The 6,040-nt window shown below is 21.5% G+C and overlaps 1 long non-coding RNA gene across 1 annotated transcript; it reads left to right on the forward strand.

The window, feature by feature from the left end:
- The first annotated feature begins 729 nt into the window (after positions 1-729).
- LOC113219339 lies at positions 730-5,003 on the forward strand. The gene is made up of 3 exons (XR_003306367.1): positions 730-806; positions 969-1,197; positions 4,206-5,003. It is a non-coding gene; the product is annotated as an uncharacterized LOC113219339 (long non-coding RNA).
- The last annotated feature ends 1,037 nt before the right edge of the window (positions 5,004-6,040 follow it).

The following is a 6,040-nucleotide window of genomic DNA, read 5'->3' on the forward strand; positions in this document are numbered from 1 at the left end:
TAAAAAAAAGAAAATCAGTGGTTTGAAACAAGAAATATTTGAAAATAAGAGCTTAGTGAAGTGTTCCTATTTTCTTTAGTTTTCTTTATTTGTTTAATTTGAAAGTGTGAAAGTGCAAATAATTTAATAATTTTTTCTTCAACATTTTTGCAGATTGATATTTTAAAATTCAAAATTGTTTCTACAATATAATTTTAGAACATAAATAAAAATAAATTTTACATATTGTTTCATCCCGTATGAAGTTTCATATGGGTCATTATTTCGAACATTCTTTTAAAAATTATATCACATAATTAAGAATTATAATAATGCAGAAATATTTAAACTCATAATAATTTTTGTGCTTAAATATATCGATAAACATTCTTAATAATAATAATCTATTTCAAATATACTTTGTTCCATAAAAAATTTAATTGTCCGTATTACTAAGAAAAAATAATAATATTATTTAATTGTATTAGGTGGAAATGGACAATGTGGAAATTATAATGTCGAATCTCGTGATTTGTGTTGTAAAAACTGTAAATACTGTGATGGAATATTTAGAAAGATTCTGGTAAAAAAAGAAAATTCATGAACCTAAGCACATGTGAACTTATTATGAGCACAATTGCTCAATTTTTTTCTGTAGAAGATAAAGTCGAGATAAATCCGAGCTATCGTGTGGATTTGTTCAATTGCCATTAATAAATTTGTAATAATTTGTAATGAAATGACAACATTCTTTCATTAAAATCCACTGCGTTGTGTTTTCTTGTGAAAATGGTGAAGGAAGTTTTGACTCTAGTCTTCTTAAATGTGTAAGTTTTCCTTAAATCATAAAGTTAAAAATTAAACTCTATATATATATATATATATAATTATATATATATACATATATATATTATTGGAATAAGACAAATATTAACGTCAATGTTTTTTATGTAATAAATATATCAATATTTTTTTTTCTTTTTTATAAGGATTGGCATGATGAAATTAAATAGAAGTTTGAAAATGATATGGTAAGCGATATGTAATTGAAGAAATGAGTCATGGAAAAAAATTGAAGATAAATTTATGAGCGAAAATAAATATAAATCTGATGATATCTTCGTTAACAGTATTCCTACGTATTTAGAAGCATTGAAAAAAAAAAAAAAAAGAAAAGGAAATGCAATGGTACTAGCAATTTGAAAAATAATTTGATAGGTAAGAAGGAAAAGAGATCAAAAAGTTGAAAGAACTGATTGAAACAAATATATATATACATATATATATATAAATATATATACGGGTATATATATATATATATATATATATATATATATATAAACGGGTAATATACAGTAAAACTGTCATGTTTCACATTAAATAGGATAATATAAATTATTGGATTATCTAAAAAATTATATTGAACACTTAGACTGCTATTACTACTATTAGTTTGACTATTCGAGGTCTTACTTATAATTTAATATAAGTCAATCAAAAATTTTTTATATTCTTGTAAAGAAATTAAATTATTATGAAAGATTTGATTTCAATGAAAATTTATATATAGCAATATATTAAATTTTATGTATAAATAATTTATTTTGTACAAAAAATTTCTTTGAGTATATCAATTCTCATTTTCCATGTTTTTGAATATTGTAATACAATTTCTTCTGAAAATATATTTTATTCCATCTCCGATAGAATAGATGATAGAATTAAATATTTTATAATTTAAAATTTTGTTTTATCTTGAATGATGACGAAATAAAAATATGTAAAGAAAAGAAAATAATATTGAAACTTGAAAAATTGATTTCACTGCTTTGAAATGATATTGAAATGATAATAAAAAAAATGATTTCATATTATTATACTCGCAATTCATATAGTTTCATATAAAAGAAAATTATCGTTGATTTCGATAACGTAAATTCAACTGAATTTGTATAAAGTGTATGAAAACTTCTGCGATTAATTGTATAGGTAAAATTTTTATTAACAAGTTAATAATGAAAAAAGAAATAAATTTTTTACTCAAAGTGGATATTTACATTAAAAGAAGTATTTCGTTCAGATATATTATCTAAATTAATTTAAAAAATTTAAAGATTCATCTAATTTGTTGTGTGTGTATGCGTGTGTATATGTACATATGAAAGTTACAATATAAATGTGTTTATATATATATATATATATATATATATGTACATATATATAGTATGCATTATATAAAGATGAAAATTAAAGAAAGATAAAGATTTTTGATAATATAAATAATTTATATTTTTATGAATAACGGTCATATATATCGTCTGTTAATATTAATATTATCTGTTCGATAAATAAATTCATGATACCATATATTTGTTAATTAATTTATTAGAACTAAATATATATCAATGATATGATAATTAAAATAATTAAATAAATATTGTTAACAGGTGTGGAACATTAAGTTAATTATAACAATGTGATTGATATACTGTAAATATATATATAATAATTTAAATCGATAATTTAAATGTTGTTGTAGAAGAGCTAAAATACTTTTAGGTTATTTAATTTAAATATCATTTTTGCTGTCACATTTAATTATTTTCTAAATGATATTCTATGAATTTATATTTTTTAGAATAATATATATATATATATATATATATATATATATATATATATATATATATATTTGATTATACATAATATACACTCATATTAATAATATATTTAAAAATACGTTAAAATATAAATTATAAAAATATAAATAAATTTAATACATAATTTAAAAGATTGCTACAAATAATACGAAATAATATGTAATACCTTAGTGATTTTAACCTATATGAAAATTGAAAATTTGTAAAAAGAAATGAAAAAAGAAAATTCAAATCAATGATTTGAAGTAATAAACTTGAATTTAATAAACTTGCTTAGTGAAGTGTTCTAGTTTTCTTTAGTTTTCTTTATTTGTTTAATTTGAAAATGTAAATAATTTAACTATTTTTTTTGCAGAATACTTTTACCAATTTGTATTATAAAATTAACAGTTGCTTTAGAACATAAGTAAATATAAATCTCGGATAGTTAGAGATATAGTATCTCTTCAATCTTAATTTTTATAATTTTCTTATTTTGAAGATTATATTTTTTAAAATTATACGATATAATTAGAAAAATTATAATAATGCAGAAATATTTAAATTCTTAAAATTTTTGTGTTTAAATATATTGATAAATATTCGTAATAATAATAATCTTTTCTAAGTATATTTTGTTTCATAATAAAATTTAATTGTCTAATTTATAATGACTTAATCTCATCGTGGTTTGTGTTGTAAAACAAATACTATGTTGCAATATTTAAAGAACCTGGTGGAAAAAGAGAATTCATCAATCACATCTGAAGCACATATAATCTTATTACGGGCACAATTATTCAATTTTTTTCTGTAAAAGATAAAATCGAGATAATGGTCCATGTAATCGTGTATTTGTTCAATTGTCATAATAAATTGCACAATTTAAAATGCACAATTTATAATGAAATGACAATAGTCGTTTCATTAGAATTCACTGCATTGTGTTTTCTTGTGAAAGTGGTGAAAATTTTGACTCTAGTTTTGTTCTTAAATGTTGTCTAAGTTTCCCTAAAATCATAAAATTAAAAATTAAACTCTATATATATTAGAATATATATATATTGGAATAAGGCAAATATTAACACCAATAATTTTTATGTAATAAATGTATCAATATTCTTTTTTTTTTTTTTTTTTTTATAAAGAAAAATTCATCCAATATAGTTGCCACTGCATACTGTCAACATATATAGACAGCCTTAAGACATTATGCAGAAGCACAACCGTTAACTTTAAGACTATTCTATCTTTAAATCTAGATAATGAAACGAAACAAGAAATTTGGTTATTAGATATAGGAATTTTTGGTCCTCAGTATAATGTATATCTAAAAATATAATGACAGTAAAATACAAAACTTGGACTAAACATCCAACAGACTAAATCAGATTATAATATTCATTTTTCTCCTTCTGTTGTTAAAATTAAAATAGATAGAATCTAACATTATTATTTTTATTCTTCTTCTACGTTTAAAATAAATGTTGAGATATAATAAGAATATTTATCATAATTAAAAATATTATTCATGAAAAACGTAAAATGAAATTAAACTCATATTTAAATGTTAATGTTTAAATCTAGGGGAAAGAATAAAAGAATCAGTTCGAGTTACTATCATCTTTATAACAGCTTATATCAATTGAGTTATTTGACTCATGAAATGAATATCGGCATTGTAGTTGTATGCATGATGTCCACGACGACCACAGGAAGGAACTCAAGGAAGTCATTCTAGAACCACTGAGGCCGATTTTCAAAAGATTGCATGCAACGTATAGAACCTGTCATTAATTGGTATCCAAAGATATCAATCGTGGACCTTCGAAATATTCCACTGGTCATCGGAATTAGAGCATCAATCATCCGATGAAATCGTGCAATTGTTGCGTGATGATTGATGGACAGTGACTCGAATTAGATTTGGAGAATAATTGATAAAAAGATAGTAATACTAACTATATAAAGATAGTAATACTAGCTATATAAAATCGATAAATTAAGAAATATAGAGAATTTTATATTTTGTTCGAAATTAGAGGGTGTGTTCTTGTACCAAATGCACGATGTACGCATCCCACGATGATCTCGCGATGATTTAGCATCGATCCTACGACATTCGCACGGTGATCTAGCGACGATTCCACGATGATCTAGCGACGATCTCACGATGTCTCCGATAGAGGTGTAATGAAGTTGTAGCTGAAGTCCAGTCTAGACCAGAATATCTAAAGGAAAATTGGCACAATTTTCTGGATTTAGAGATACTGCCTAGTTCTTAGTATGATATTGATTTTTAAAAATTTATTTTTGGAAAATTTTCGAAGGAAACATTAAAATTAATAATTAATATGAATGAATTCGAAAAATGTAAAATATAAATAATTGATCGAAATGAATTATAATTAATAATTAATGTTAAATAAATTAAGAAAATAATAAAAGAAAAAGAAAAAAATAAAAATTAAATAAATCTGAAAAGAAAAATTAATTCAGAATGAAATGATTATTTAAATTAGTTTTACAATAGCAATTTATCGCAATTATTAATCTCACAACAATGTTGTGACAACAATGAAGCTTAATTTATACCTAAATATTATTTTCATTTATCTCAATTTATTTATTATAATTAATAGTAATGTAAATTTTAAATTTATAACACGTAACAAAAATATTCTCATTTCACTTAAAGCGAAAAAAAGAAATTACATAATTAATTTATAGCAAGAATTGCAATTAGAGAGAGCTTAAAATATTGTAAAAATTTTACATACAATCCAGTATATGTAATATTTGAGAAAAATAATCATGCAAGATTTAGATTGGAATGCACATACGCGTAGTTCTTGACTTGTCATCAATTTTCATAATAATAAATGACGAAATATTTTTATGTTTTAAAATATTTTAAAAACTTTTTAATAAAATATTTTCTTTTTACGTGGATAAAATTTTAAAAGAAAGAATTGGAAACCGATTATCGAGTCTTACCAGCGAGGAGATATTGAGTATATTGAGATGTACATTTAATTAAAAAATTAAAAAATAAATCAAAAAATAAATGTAGAATGGATGAAAAAAAATAAATGAGTATAAGTTAAAGAATAAATCAAAAAATAAATTTAGAAATAAATAGATAAAAGAATAAATGAATAAATAAACAAAATATATATTAAGATAATTAAATTATAAATTAAAAAAAGAAATAAATAAAAGGTAAAGGAATAAATAAATGAATGAAAATTATATAATTATATTAAGAAATACGTTATAAAATAAATATTTAAATAAATGAATGTGCAAATGATTAAATAAATGATGTGATATGTAAGTATTAATTAAAAAATAAAATAATATACGACATATATAATGTTAAATAAATTTTATTTCATTATTTACAATAAATGATTAAAAAA

This window comes from Apis mellifera (genome assembly GCF_003254395.2).
Source record: "Apis mellifera strain DH4 linkage group LG9 unlocalized genomic scaffold, Amel_HAv3.1 GroupUN_187_associated_to_Group9, whole genome shotgun sequence".
Classification (NCBI taxonomy): Eukaryota; Metazoa; Arthropoda; class Insecta; order Hymenoptera; family Apidae; genus Apis; species Apis mellifera.